General features: G+C 35.2%; 1 protein-coding gene across 6 annotated transcripts in view; it reads left to right on the top strand.

Moving 5' to 3' along the window:
• ARFIP1 (ADP ribosylation factor interacting protein 1) overlaps positions 1-16,373 on the top strand; it is a 102,143-nt gene that overhangs the window by 31,339 nt on the left and 54,431 nt on the right. The gene's annotated exons all lie outside the window — the stretch shown is intronic.

Below are 16,373 nucleotides of genomic sequence, written 5' to 3'. Positions count from 1 at the left end.
CCATCCAGGTGCACCTGTACAACTTTAACTTTAAAAATATAGTGTTTAGGGGCGCCTGGGTGGCTCAGTGGGTTAAAGCCTCTGCTTTTGGCTCAAGTCATGGTCCCAGGGTCCTGGGATCAAGCCCCACATCGGGCTCTGCTCAGCAGTGAGCCTGCTTCCCTCTTTCTCTGCCTGCCTCTCTGCCTACTTGTGATCTCTGTCTGTCAAATAAATAAATAAAATCTTAAAAAAAAAAAAAAAATATATATATATATATATATATACATATATATAGTGTTTGTATTTTTGAAAAAGTAATAGTTGAAAGAAACTTATTTTATAATTCAAATAAGACTCTTCAGTTCATAAGCTTGAGAATAAAATCTTTTATTTTTAAAAATCCTTTATTTTAATAAAAGGTGATATTTTAGATCAGGATTTCTTAATCTCAGCACTATGGACGTTTTGGGCTGGATAAACTCCTTGTTGTAGAGGACTGACCTCTGCATATAGGATGGTTAAGAGCATCCCTGACCTGTTCTTCTAGATTCCAATAGCACCCCCCAGTTGTGACATACAAAAATGTCTCCAGACATTGCCAAATGACCCCTAGAGTTGAGGAGAAACCAGTTTCAGATAGATTGTTATAATTGATTTTAGTAAGTCCCACTGAATTTCATTTATTTTTGCCTTAGCAATTTTTTGGAAGCAATGATTATGCCTTCCGACTTCAGATTTATTTTCATTGCAAGTGTTTTATTTTGGTTTCTGAGCCCCTATGACCTAATATAGAATGACTCACAGAAAGAAGAGACCTTAAGTTCTGAACATAAAAAGGAAGTTTTCACTTCAGGTTTAGTTTTTCTTGTGTTTTAAAGTACTAAGAAATCTGCATAATAAGCTAATTTAAGTTACCGTCATTAGACTTTAGCAATTACTTTATAAACTTCTGTTAATTCAAATAACTCATTATACCAAGATTTTAGTTAATGATTGCTGCATTTTACTTTTGGTAACAGCTCCTTTTGCAAACCTATTCTGCAAATACATTTTTTTAAAGATTTTATTAGAGCAAGAATGGGTGTGGGAGGCGCAAAGGGAGAGGGAGAAGTAGACTCCCCACTGAACAGGGAGCAATCAAGACTCTGAGATCATGACCTGAGCTGGAGGCAGACACTGAACCAACTGAGCCACCCAGGCGCCCCTTATTTTGCAAATATTTATCAGGTATCTGCTGTGTACCAGGTACAGAGATAGAGTAGTGAATAAAAACCACAAAAATACCTGCCAGCAGGGAGTTGATATTCTAATAGGCAATCTAATGACTTCTGTCCAAGAAAAATGCCATACATGCAAAATGTTGCATTGTTCTGGAGATTCACCTGCCACCTTAAGCCTCTTCTTTTTCTTGTTTTTGTTTTGTTTTGTTTTGAGCTATAGCTTATAAACAGTAAAAAGCACAGATTTTTGTTTGTTTGTTTTTTAAAAGCACAGGTATTAATGGAGCGCGTGGGTGGTTTAGTCTGTTAAGTGTCTGATTCTTGATTTTGGCTCAGCTCGTGATCACAGGTTGTGAGATTGTACCCCATCAGGCTCCATGCTTAGTGGGGAGTCTGCTTCTCCCTTTCTCTCTCTGCTCTTCCCCCTGTGCACGTGTCTTCATGCGTGCTTCTCTCTCTCTCTCAAATCAGTCTTTTAAAAACCCTCAAGATCATAGATTTAAAAAAAAAAAAAAAAGCACAAATGTTCCATGTACAGCTTACGTGGAACCACCACCTATATCAGGATACAGAACATTTCTAGGACTTTAACTGGCTCTCTTCCCCTCTTCTAGGTAGTATACTTCCCTTCCTCCCAGGGTAATCACTGCTACTCTAACTTTATATCATAGATACTTTTAACTGTTCCTGACTACAAATAAATGGAATCATACATTATGTACTCTTATGTACTCTTTTTTGACTGGCTTAATTCTTTTTCATTGTAATGTAGTTTTCCATTGTGTTAATATACGACGATTTGTGTATCCATTCTGCAATTGATGGATACCTAGGTTGTTTCCAGTCCATGGCTAATATGAATAAAGCTGTTATGACTATTCTGGTTCAGGTCTTTTGGTGTACATGATCACCTATTTCCATTGGGTATATACTCTAGAATGGAATTGCCAGATACATGATGTTTGGCGTTGGTAGATATTGTTAACTAATTTTCCAAAGTGGTTGGACCAGTTGACAATCCTACCAGCAATGGATAAGAGTTCTAGATGTTAAACATCCTTACCAAATCTTAGTATTTTCATACTTTTTAATTTTAGCCATTCTGATGGTATCTCACTGTCGTTTTCATATGCATTTCCCTAATGACTAATGATGTTGAGTATACTTTCATATTCTCATTGGCCATATTCTCAAAAACCATTTATCTTTTATGAAGCCCTTTCTCAAGTTTTTTGCCCATTTTTCTGTTGGGTGTGTGCCTTTTTCTAATAATTGGTAGGAGTTCTTTATATATTCTAAGTCATTTGTTTGGATATATATATTTCAGATATTTTCTTTCAGTCTGTGGCTTACTTTTGCACTCTGTTAATGGTATCTTTTGATGAACAAAAGTTGATAATTTTTAATGAAGTCCAATTATCAGTGTTTCCTTTTAGTGACTTTTATGACCCTTTTGAGAAATCTTTGCCCATCCCAGTATCATGAAGATACTCTTTTCTTCGGAATGTTTGTTTTGCTTCTCACACTTTGCTCTGTGATTCATCTTGAATTAATTTTTGTGTAACATAGGGGTCAAGGGTTTTTGGTTTTTTTTTTTTAACCCCTCATATGAATATCTAATTGCTATTCACTGTTTATTGAAAACATCCTTTTTGCACTGGAAGCTTTTGCTGTTAATCAGGTAATCATATATGTTTTATTCTATTTCTGGACTGTTTTATTTCTTGGTCTTTTATCCTTCTATTATCCTTGTAATAATACCATACTGTAAGTTAATGACTACAGTAATTAAGTCTAGAACAAATATTATCTTTAACCCTAGCAACTAGTGGTTAATTCTTCTAGCTCTTTCTTTTTTTGGTTTGCCTTATACTTAAACTTATTCATGACTCCTCACTTAAGAACCTTTATTTGCCTTTGGGGCGCCTGGGTGGCTCAGTCAGTTAAGCATCCAGTTCTTGGGTTTAGCTCAGGTGATGATCTCAGAGTCCTGAGATCAACCTTGCAAAGGGTTCTGCACTGAGTATAGAGTCCACTTGAGATTCTCTCTCCCTCTCTCCCTTTCAAATAAATAAAATTCTTTTAAAAGTGGGGGGATAACTGGGGAGGTACAGTTGGTTAAGTGTCCAACTCTTTATTTCAATTTAGGTCAAGATCTCAGATTCATGGGATAGAGACCTGCCTCAGGCTTTAGGCTGAGCAAGGAGTCTATTTGTCCCCCTCTTGCTCTCCTACACCCTCTCTCAAAAGCTTAAAAAAAAAAAAAAAGGAACCTTTATTTGCCTTTGAGTGGCACTGAAAAAAGTTTTTATCCTCTCAAATTTTTTTTTTAAAGATTTTATTTATTTATTTGACAGACAGAGATCACAAGTAGGCAGAGAGGCAGGCAGAGAGAGAGGAGGAAGCAGGCTCCCTGCCAAGCAGAGAGCCTGATGTGGGGCTCGATCCCAGAACCCTGGGATCATGACCTGAGCCGAAGGCAGAGGTTTTAACCCACTGAGCCACCCAGGCGCCCCTATCCTCTCAAATTTTAACCTTAGAGTTGAGTCTTATTAGAGTGAAGTGAATTAAACCGTAACATATCTGTGTAAGCTCTTTGCTATCCAGTCAAAGCCAGCTAACTTACTGCTTTTTAAGTTTACTTACTGGCTAATGTCAAATTCTCTTTTTGGACATTCCTCTGCAGTGTTATTTTTCACTTTTGGGCGGTGAGAGAAGGAAAAAAGATGTTCTCCTGGAGGTCTCCTTTTATTGGATGTGAACTTTACCTGTGGGCAGGGTTCCTAAAGAATCAGTAATCCTTCAAGTAGTACACCCCACTTCGCTTCCTGAAGAAATTAAACGTCATAAAACTTGTTTCTGGTTGTACCTGCTCTCATTAAAAAGATATTCATCATGAGAGTCTCTTAACGTATTTAATATCCTTGAATTAAAATAACATTGGCTGTGTGATCCCTTTTACCATGAGTGAAAACAATATCTTAAAAATATCTTTCAATCATTTTGAATAAATTATACTTAAGACCTCATAGATATATTATTTACCTCAATTTTGTAATACTTTCCGTCCTTTATTTTTCTGAGCAATAAAAGGAAAATTGCTTTTAACTTCAGGTCCATATTCATATTTTAATATTGATAAAGTTTCATACAGAAAATAAGCGTGAAAATGTATTACTTATCTTTAGACTATTTTATAGGACTAGTAAAATGTCTTGTGTAAAACTGGATCATATCCAGAGTTTTGAGGTATTTTACTTATATACATCTTCCTTTTATACCTGTTTGATGTTTAAAATCATATAATGACTTTTATTTAAAAGTTTGTTGATTTATTTATTTATACCTTACTGCATAATACCCTTCAAAAAACAAAGTCCTGTAAAATTAAGATGTTGGTTTATTAAGTTGTCCTATCTTGACTGGCCAGTTGGTGTCACTGTGGCATAGGCAGTGAATGTTTATCTCCTGGTTTTCTGTCTCCTTGCAGGTGTTTCATTCTTTATTTGGTTTCCCCTCTTAGTCTGTCCTACAAGAGGCCCTGTTTGGAAGCTAACTCAACATTTACATTCTAATAGAGATTGTAATGAAAGAGCTTTTCCTAGAAATCCCCTGGTAACAGCTTAACGTATGTTAATATTTTGAGGTGTGTTACTCTTTTTCAAGATAAGGGGCAGCAACTATATAGAGAGATGATAGAATAATAGTCTTAATATTTTAACAGTTTTTTACAGGAAAAATTTTTTTCTAAATAAAAATTCTTGTTTTTTAAAGATCAAGCAAATTTAATCTTAGAAGAATATAAATTATTCTTTGACTTGTAAACCATATATTTTAATTTATTCTGTTAAAGTCCTGGTCAAAATATTAGATTAAAAACAAGCAATTCATGACATGAATTAAAGAGAAGCAGCAAATATCAGCTCCACAAAGTTGAAACTTCTTGTTAAGTTATACTTGCCAAATTCAGTGAAATTATCCTAGTAGATAGAGTTAAAACAAAAACTTTTTCTGTGGTAGGCCCAAAACTAAAACCCATAATTTAGTTTTTTCTCCCTGTGGACTTTTTCTCTGGAAAAATATGCATATACACAAAACTGCCAAATTTTGCATTCAGTTTTAGAGAGTTTAGGACTCCCTGAACCCTGCCTATGGATCCTTAGTTTCCTGGGTCTTAAAAACTTCTGGTCTACAAGTTTTGAATTAAATCACAGGATTTTAGTTTAGTAGGAGTACTTTGCAGATCCCTGAATCCCACTACTTTACTTCACAGTTGAGGAAAAGGACCCTGGAGGTTGTGATGAAATTACTATTAAACTGGCTGTACCAAAGGCTTATGTGACTTGATTATAAGTAAAGTGAGGGCAATAATGTTTCCATTTGTTCATTACCTTATCTGCAGTGCTGCCACGTAAGAGATAAGCAAGGCTTTCATTAAAGGTTCAGTGAATAAATGAGTGAATGAAAACACATATTAAAGCCAGATCTAGAAACATGTTTCTAGACTTCTGTGCAACAAGAAGATGTACTATACTCTTAGACTTGATACATCCATCTTGTGTCCTTAATTTCCCAGCATGCATCATCATCATTGCTTTTGAAATTTTGTTTACGTGGTCTTTGTTGTTATTGTTCTAAGGTTTTTATTGAACTAAGTAGTTTCTCCATTCCCCTGTACTTATCAGTCTGGATAATAAACTCTAGCAGTCTGGAGAAGATTTGGGAAGGAACATAAGAATAAAAATGGTCAGAATGCTTGTTTTGGACATATTTCCTCCCCTCACCTCAGTGCTATAACTGCCCATTTACTGATCTGCTTTTCCCAAGAGATTGAAATCAACTTTAGGGCAGAAACAGTGTGCACACAGCACAGTTGATGATTTCATAGTAGTTGCTCAATAAAGGAATGAATTCCAGTAGGAGGACTTAAAAAATGTATCATGTTTTCTACTTCAATCATCCTCTCCTAGAGTTTGAATAGCATATGATGACAGTTTGTCTCCATATTATATATTATTCAGTATCACACATCTGCATTACGCACATCTGAAAAATTTAGTAGCTCCATCAGTAGCAACACTGATTTGATGGGGACTATTTCCAAAGGCCAGTTTTTACCAAATGTGTGTCATGTACCCTTTCAGAGGTATGGCAGATGTTTTTTCAAGGATTGTTTAACCCATGCAAATACTTAGTTTTCAAATAGAGAATATATTCTTAGTACTATTACCACAAATTAAGTTTTTAAATATGTGTTTATTATATCTACATCTTTTATGTATTAACACCTAATTGGAATTTCTACCTAAAAGTGTGACTAAGGGGCGCCTGGGTGGCTCAGTAAGTTAAAGCCTCTGCCTTCCGCTCAGGTCATGATCCTAGGGTCCTGGGATCAAGCCCCACACTGGGTTCTCTGCTCAGCAGGGAGCCTGCTTCCTCCTCGCTCTCTGCCTGCTTGTGATCTCTGTCAAATAAATAAATAAAATTATTTTAAAAAGAAAAATGTGAATAAATACAATTTTTAATGAGGGGCTGAAGCCTTATCTATCCTAATTATAAGATATTGTGCCTATAAAATAGATAGTAGATTCTGTCTTTATTTATAAGCAAACTCTATCTTGAATAAGTTTTTTTGATTTCTAGTAGCAGTTGTTTTGAATGTAGATACATACGAATGTTCCCACAGTGATAAGTCTTCGAATTCAGCATTCCTTTGATGGAGGTTGGAAAGTGATATCATTCTTATCAAATTTCAGTACTATTTAAAATCTAGTTTAAGGGGGCATGAGGGGGAGTGGGTGAGACCAAGAGGGTAGGCAGAAAACTATCAAAATCTAGTGATTCTGTAAGTTCTTGTTAAACGCTTGTTGACTGAATGAGAGGGGAAGTGGGAGAGATAGAGAGGAGACAGATTTTGTGTGTTTGTGTGTGTGTGTTGATAAAATGGAGAAAATAGATGAGTCGGGAGATTTGCTAACTTGTTCAAGTGGAATAACAGATACAGTAATTTGTGACCAAAAAGTGAGTTATTAGACTTAAAAATTCCAGAATTATTGCTTCCTGAGTAATGACAAGGTCCTAAAGAGTGGCCGTGGGAATTCCAGTGGCTAAGAAGAATGGGGGATGAAAGATGAAAGGAATTTAAGATGAAGAAGTTAATGAAATCTGAGATGAAAGTATAGGTTGGATTGTACTTCATTAATCTAATCTATTTTTTATCTGCCCTCACACCTTTTTTGACCCATTGTCCAACTACAAATTACCAAACCTATGTCAAACTACCAAATTTGGGCTTCCTACAAGTATACCAAGGAGAAAAAAAATCATACACATAGTAACAGACTGTTATTATACCACCCATCTTTCAGTATCAACATAGGTAGGCAAGCTCATGCAATAGATTTTATTTCATTTTAAATATTTCACAGTTTGTATTTAAAAAAAAAAAAGGCAACAGACTACATACTGTGTCATTATAGGCTATGTTTTTGATGAGCTATGAAAACTCAGCTTGGACCTTATATATCAGTTTGGAAAGAATTGCAGACTGAACATAGAATCATTGCATTCTCTGAAAGTGCCCAAGTGCATGCAAAAGATTGGGTACATCCAGAATAACGGTAAGAGTTGGGGATAGAGGAGAAAACCTGGATGTGCCAAAGCCCTCAATAAATATTTGAGGTTGGCTAAAAAGAAAGTAGATGGCCATGTTAAGGTGGGAAAGAGGGCAGGGAGGTAATGCGGCCGACAATGTGGGATGGAAATGTGGGATGGGAGTCAGTAATGTACAAATATGCAAAAACAGTTCTCTACAGCAGAGTTCCTAAAATGTAGACAAAGGATTAGCTGTGTCAGCGTCACCTGGCTTACTTGAAATTCTGGCTCCTTGGCTTCATACTCCAATTTAATGAGATCATAGTGGACAGCTGAGAAGAAGCTGAGTTTTATTAATACATTCTCAGGTGGTTCTTACCCAAACTAAAGTTTGAGAACTGGTAGTTTAGACGTATCAGTGGAGAGCTGAGGGTCCTGGAATCGAGCCCCCATCGGGCTTTCTGCTCGGTAGGGAGCCTGCTTCTTCCTCTCTCTCTGCCTGCCTCTCTGCCTACTTGTGATCTCTCTCGTCAAATAAATAAATAAAATCTTAAAAAAAAGAAAGAAAGAAAGAAAAAATCAGCACCCCTTCCCATTATATGGAATCTGTCACTACAAATACTATTTTGTATCCTCAAAAGAACTTAAAATGTACATGAAACTTTTTTACCAAATATAATGTTTTTACCAAAAGCATTATATTTATTGTTTTAGCTTAATTGTTTGAAAATTTGTTTTTAAAATATTAAATGCTGCATATTAACCTAATGCTTTAATAGAAAGTTAACTTTATATTTATTCCATTTTATTTTATAATTAAGCGTGATTTTGCTAAGTTCTAAACTTTGGCTTGAATGTCAGTGACATAAAAATGCAAATTAGGGATTTTATGTTGTTGGGTATAGTGGGCTCATTGTTGCTGAAATCCACTCTGGAAACCGTAAGGGTAAATGCAGTAGCAGATACTTTAAAAGTTACTAAGCAAGGCACAGCTTTATAACTGAGTCACTTTAAAAAAGAAATTAAGAATCATGTAAAAGCACATTTTAGGTTTTTGTGAGTTATGAGGCTAAATTATATTACTTAGTATGTATTTTACAAAAAAAAAAAACAAAAATAGTCAACAAGCTCATAAAGTACAGAGTGTTAACCTCACAAGTCCTACGTTCCTCTCACATAACCCCATATCACTTTGTGTTACATTCAACTGCTAGACAACTATCAAATTGATAATTCTGTTCAGAATCTGAATGGACCCATTTGTAACACTTGTGGTTAGGTTCCTTCTGTTAGTGATGGTTTAGGCATAGAAAGGCCTTAGTGCTTGTCAGATTTCACAGCTGTTTTACATAAAGGTTTTTTTTCTGGAAGAACTCTTGTTTGTTGAGTAAAAGATGCCTAAGAGATAATTGGGAGGGGTCTGAGTGAGATGTAATATCCTCAGAAAACTAGTTGTGTCTTCCAGAGGCGGTGCATGAGAAGACAGAAGGCATCCCTCTAACTTCTTGAAAACTTAGATAATCAGAGATATCATGTTTACTGTGTAACTTCTTACCAACTACTACTGCTGTATCTCTTTCCTGGGAATTTACACCATGCTTTGTGACTGGACAGATGATTCAAATGAGTAATGTTCTTTCCAGAGAAGTTCCAAGAACACAGCAAACACAACTGCCCTGAACCTGTATGCCATTTTTATTTTGTTTTCATGTGCCTTTTTTTTTTTTTAAGAATTTATTTATTTATTTGACAGAGCACAAGTAGGGAGAGCAGTAGGCAGAGGGAGTGGGAGAAGCAGCTCTCCTGCTGAGATAGGAGCCCGATGTGGGACTCGATCCCAGGACCCAAAGGCAGATGCTTAACCAACTGAGCCACTGAGCCACCCCCACCCCCGCCGTGTGCTTTTTTATTCTTCAGATTTTGAAGAGTGTCTTTGATACTTATTTTCTTAGAGCCAAAAAGTTATCAAGACTGTGAGCAAGGCAGCATTCAAGGAAACCATTCCAAAAATAGGTTGACCTTAATGACCAGACTTGAAAAGTATAAAAAATGTCTTGGTAGTTTGACAGTATTTATTTTGTAAGTGGTATATTTGTCTTTCAGCGAGAAAAGATTGTCTGGTTTTAATGTAAATATGAATAAAAGGATTATTAATATTTAAAACTAGAAACTATTGATTTAGTATATTTAAAAAATAAACTGGAAAGGTAAAGATCATTTATTCCATGAAATGAACAGACTCAGAGATTTGGTTTAAAAATAGGAAATAAATCTGAGTGTAATGATTTTTCTTTTCAATTCTAAATTTAAATGAAAAGGATTTTGTCCTGTGACAAAGAAGTTTTTAAGTGACATTAGGAAATAAAAAGGAATGAAACAATTAATTTCTTTTGTACTCTTAGGAAATTACAAGTTGAGAGTGTATTTGCTTTAGTGTTTAAACTTCAGCAGATTGTGAAATAATGATTTTTAAAAGGCATTTCTTTAAATCTTTTAGAAAACATAGGAGCTAAAATAAATTCTAAGTCTCCAGTAAACTGCTTGTAGTTATTTACATTTACTATACATTACAGTTAATATTGTTTCTTAAAGCCTAGCCTAACTATATTACTAGTTAGTGACTAAATGACACATTTTTGTGTCCCAGTTTTTTCATCTGTAGAACAGTAGTGATAGTACCACTTAGCAGTATTATCAAGATGAAACAGATTTTATATAGATTTTCTTTTACCACATTTTAATTAAATGATGGTAGTCTCCCAACAACACAGCTCAGATTTAAGTCTCCCTGGTATATTAACTATAATTAGATAAAGGACACTCTTCACTGCTAGCACTAGAGTCCATAAATCATTATGTGAATAACAGAGGTGAATCATGATTATCGACTAATCATGTCACTTCTTTCAAAGTCTTGGTAATCGGTCGCTGCATATCTGTTACTCGGTTTTTACAAACGGCAAACTATGTGGTAGTATTACCTTCTTGTCTCATCATAAATCCATGTGACATTTTCCAAATGTGGATGATCAGAAGGGAATGGGTGAATAAAGATGGAAGTGCATCAAACAAATGAAAAATGATAACACTGAAAAAAGTGAAAATCAGTCAAACCTAGATGGAGTTTTGGAAGAAATAGCTGACTATAGGGATATTGATTGACACTGCCATTGCTGGAGAGACTCTGGATTTGATCCGGAAGAATTTAGTGAAGGCTCACTGATTAACATAAACAAGGAAGGAGCTTTAACATTGTGACGAATTTTTGAAGGTTGTGGAATAATAATATTTTCCATAAATCACTTTGCACAGGTTCAGCTTGCTGGATCATTTTTACAGTCCTACACTGGAATGCAAAGTGAGGACTGCCTATACATTAAAGTACTTAGAACAATTCCTAGCACATTGTAAGTGTTCAAGAAATGTTTTTCACTGTAATTAGCGATAACATTAATTGATTGTAATGATGATTGTAATGAGGGAGAGGGATGCCTAACATTAACTGTGGGGTGCTTTATCTATATTAATTATCTCACCTGATTTTCACAGGTGTCAGAGAACTCTGAGGTAACTTTTAGACTCTTTTTACAGCTGAGCAAACAGACTAAGAAAGTTTTTAAGTACTTGTCTAGGATTCACATAGCTACTAACTAGGAAAGCTGGTATTCCAATAAAGTCTGTCTGAATTATCTTTCCAGATTTTTCATGTTTCTAGCAATAGTTGGTTCTTGATGAGACTATGACAGTCTTTAAAAAGTGATTTAAGAGTCTTTGCTACTGGGCACCTGGGTGGCTCAGTGGTTAAGCCGCTGCCTTCGGCTCAGGTCATGATCTCAGGGTCCTGGGATCGAGTCCCGCATCGGGCTCTCTGCTCAGCAGGGAGCCTGCTTCCTCCTCTCTCTCTCTGCCTGCCTCTCTGCCTACTTGTGTTCTCTCTGTGTCAAATAAATAAATAAAATCTTAAAAAAAAAAAAAAAAAAAAGAGTCTTTGCTATTGATAAACATCTTTAAAATATGCCATAATAAATTCAAAAGATAATTGCATAGGGAATTCTAATTAGGATGAAGAAAGCAAGAATAAATGTTTGCAGCTGACTTGTATTTATTATTGTGTTTTTGTGCTGTTATTTTATGGGGTTTTTTGTCCCCATAATGATTAGCAATAAGACTTTTAAAATTAAGAAAAAAATTGTTATAGCTTTGCTTGGATAATATATTGGAATAGATACCCTTTTTAAGGCCAATTCAAAGAGATGTCCTCGGTAAAGTTAATGTTAATTGGTTTTCTATTTTGGGGTATACCTGTCACCTGCATTGGTTTATATAGCAGTTTCTTTTGGTTTTGCTAATGAAAAACTCTGGATGCTGAGTGTGCATAATTTTTAACCACTATTTCTTAATGTTTTTATTAAATATTAGATATAAAAGAGTATTGACAGAAAATGTATAAGATACAGAGAATAACAATAGAAATGAAAGTCATCAAGATTGGGAAGGAAGAGATCAAACTATTTCTGTTTACAAACAATGTGGTCTTACATATAGAAACTCCTAAGGAATACACACACATATACTCACACACAAATTATTAGAACCAGTAAGTTCAGCAAAGTTGTGAGATACAAGAGCATTATTGCAAAACCCAATTTATTTTTAAAAAATAAATAATGCAAAAACAAAATTAAGGAAAAAATTTCAGTACTCAGGAATATGTGCAAGACTTATATACTGAAAGCTATAGAACACTATTGAAAAAAACTAAAAATCTAAGTTAAGTGGAAAGACATCTCATGTTTATGGATCAGAAGACTTAACTTATTAAAGTGCCAGTGCTCACCAAATTGATCATATTCAACATAATTTCTATCAAATCCTGTTTTTTTATAGAAATCGACAAACTGGTCATATGTAAAATCACGAGATCCAGAAAAAGTCTTGAAAAAGATAAACAGTCTTAGAGCCCACTGATTTTAGAACTTACTACAAAGCTACATTAATCAAACAGTATGGTACTCACATAAGGAAGATACAGGCCAGTGGAGCAGAATTGAGAATTCAGAAATAGATCCTTATATTTGTGTTCAGTTGAATTTCACCAACGGTGGCAAAAGTTTTCAATGAGGAGAGGATAGTTTTTAAGAAATGGGACAACTGGATATCCTTATGCAAATAATGAAGTTGAATGCAGACCTCACACCATATTCAGAAATTAACTGAATGGGCATCTCGCTGGCTTGGTCAGTGGATCATGCAACTCTTAATCTTAGGATTGTGAGTTTGAACCCCATGTTGGGTGAAGAGCTAACTTAAAAATAAACTCTTTAAAAAATTTAAGATGAATCAAAGATTTAAATATAAGAACTATAGTTATAAAATTCTTAGAATAAAAACAGATATAAATCTTTATGACTTTGGATTAAGCACTTGAGTTCCTTAGATACAACACCAAAAACATAAGCAACAAAAGAAAAAATAGATAAATTGGACTTAATCAAAATTTAAAACTTTTGTGCTTCAAAGAACACCATGAAGAAAATTAAAAGGCAACTACCAGAATGGGAAAAAAATATTTGCAGATCATACATTTGGTAAGGGAATTGTGTCTTAAAGCTCACATGGTTCACTCCCAAACACTGCTTCCAGGAATCTGCTCACCCAAAGTAGCATTTGATGCCCTTCCTTCTGTATCTCTCTTACCCTGCCTTAAAAAAAACAAACTTAACTTACTACTTGTTACTTACAGCACTTTTATTGACATACATTTATTTGTTTATCGGGCTCCTTCCCCTTCCTTCCCCCATGTGAGTCTAATTTGGGCAGAGACTGTTTCTACACTGCTCTGACTCTAGCTAGAGCAGGGGCTGTTATTGGTGTTCATTAAATGTTGGGAAAATGAATGTGTTTTTTTTAATATTTATTTATTTATTGAATGTATTTTTTTTAAATAAATAAATCCTTTATGTTCCAGAGCTCAAGCAGTACTTTCTCTTTTCCTATTTGGCCCTCATAGTTTAGTCCCTCTTCTGAATTCCTGAGATACCTCTTGTCTTTACTTTGGCAACAAGTTTAACTTTTATATTAATATTTGTGATTCTTGTCTCTCTGATGAGGCAAGGACTGTACCTTAACCTTTTTCTTTGCCTCAAAGGTCTAGCATACAGCTAGAGTCAGCAAATACTCATTAAATTTAAAAATAAACCTATTGCTATAGCAGCTTCTTAATCTATATGGTTTTGAATCACAAGTCCTTTCAACAAATTCATTTATTCATTCAACAAATATTTAGTGAATGTCTGTATCTCAGGCACTATTTCAGGTGCTAAACATACAGCAGTAAACAAAATAAGCAACATCCCTGCTTTCATGAAGCTTACAGTATATAGAGAGAAGAGATAAAAATAATACAAATACTGAGTGATGCCTGCTATGGGAAGTATAAAACTTCCCATAGTGAGCAGAATAGGGAGTTCCAGTGTAAGGTTGTGAGAGTTGCTATTTTATTTACTACTTTTTTTTTTTTTTTAAGATTTATTTATTTTAGAGGGGGGAGCAGGTGGAGGGAATTTCAAGCAGACTCTCTGCTGAGCGTGGAACCGAACACAGGGCTCAAGCCCTTGACCCTGCGACCATGACCTGAGCCGAAATCAAGAGTTGGCCACTTAACCGACTGAGCCACCCAGGTTCCCTGAGAGCTATTTTATAGTTGTTGGGGGAAAGCTTCTCTCACTAGAGAAGCAAGCCCTGTAGATGTCTGGTAAGAAAGCATTCAGGGTTAGGGGGTGTGGAAGAGGAAGTACAAGGCTCTGAAACATATATAGGTTTATTGTTTTTGACATAACTGTGCGGCAGCTAAGGCTCATTCTGGTAGGAGATTAAGTCAAATCATGTAATGCCTAGAGAGAATTTAACAGTCTGGGTTTTCTTCAAATGAGATGGGAGGCTGTTGTAGAGTTTTCATGTGGGGTAATTTTGGTTGATGTGTGGATTTAATGGTCTTGGATAGAAGCAGGGAGACCAATTAAAAGACCGTTGAAGTAATCCAGTTGAAATATGATGCTTGCTTAGACGAGAGCGGTGGAAGTGGTAAGAATTGGTTTGATCCTGGATATATTTTGAGAGTAGATCTGATAGTATTTGCTAATGGTTTAGATGTGGACATAAGAGAGAATCAAAAGATTTGGGCTAAGATTTTGATAGTAGAGATGCTGTTAACTGAAAGGAGTGAAAATGTAGGTAATATTATTTTGTTTTGTCTGTTGGGAGTTGGGGATTTACTGTGGAATCAGTCAGTTTGGACACATTAAGTTTGAGATGCATATTTAATATCCAAGTTGAAATAGCAAGTATATAATCGGATATATTGGAGTTAAAGAGAGACCCAAGTAAGACACCTAAATTTGGAAGTTGTCGAGGTATAGATGGTTTTTAAAGCCAGAAGAATCAATTAGATCACCCAAGAAGTGGCTATAGGAGAAAAAGTCCTCTGACTGAACCCTGGGGCACTTCAGAATTTGGAGGTTGGGGAGATGAGGAGGAATCAGCAAAAGAGACAGTGGAACATAACAGATACTGTAAAAGGAAAGTCAGGAATGTCTGAAGTTAGCTGGGGGGTTGAAAGTACAACAGGGAGAGAACAGTTAATTACCTATGTCAAATACTGTTTGATAAGTGATAAATTTGGTAAGTCAAACGCTGTTTGATAAGATGAGAATTGACTTCATTAGTTACTAAATCAGGGCCTATCATACCAATCAAATAATTGCCTAGCCAAATGAGTTTCTCAAGAAAAACCCTTCCCAGCACTTGCCAGTTATGTATCTGCTAAATTTAGACTTTGCTAGGGAGTCTGGGTCGTCAGTCAGTTAAGTGTCCAACTCTTGTTTTCAGCTCAGGTCATGATCTCACCGTGGTGAGATCGAGTCCTCTGTCCAGCTCCACACAGAGTCTGCTTAAGATTCTCCCTCTCTCTCTCCCTCTCTTCCCTTTCTCTTTTTCTCTCTCAAATAAATAAGTAATAAATAAAATCTTTTTTTAAAATTTAGACTCTGCCAATTAGAAAATTTAAAATGTTAGTCTGAGTTTTCATATTATAACTGTACATTATGTACAGTTCTTAATATTCTTTAATATTACCATATTAAGAAAGGATTTCAAAGACATATTTTTGTTTTAGTGCATCATTTATCAGTATTGTGGGAAACCAGTGGAATCCATTCATAGACTCTGATTATGAAAATTGGGTAATTCCTCATATCCAAGCCAGAGGAAAAAAGGACTTTTAGAAGTGTTTCTTAGCATTCTGTTTTTTTAACTGTTAAAACAGAGTGTGGATATTTATTTTATTATTTATTTTTTATATTTATATTTATTACTGTTAAGTTCCAGTTAGAAGCTAATTTGCATTTGGGTCGACTAATATGAGTGTTTAACATAAATTTAAATAGCAGAAAATTTCCTTTACCTCACCCTGATTGAAATCCAAGAGCCTTGCTTACCTAACTAACCTTGAAATCAAAGGAAAATTAATAGGCAAGTGAATGATTCATTTTTACTGACCATTAGCCAGGCTCATCATGA

Source organism: Mustela lutreola, chromosome 1 (genome assembly GCF_030435805.1).
Source record: "Mustela lutreola isolate mMusLut2 chromosome 1, mMusLut2.pri, whole genome shotgun sequence".
NCBI lineage: Eukaryota > Metazoa > Chordata > Mammalia > Carnivora > Mustelidae > Mustela > Mustela lutreola.
The sequence above is the reverse complement of the archived record's forward strand: the minus strand, read 5'-3'. Positions and strand labels throughout refer to the sequence as shown.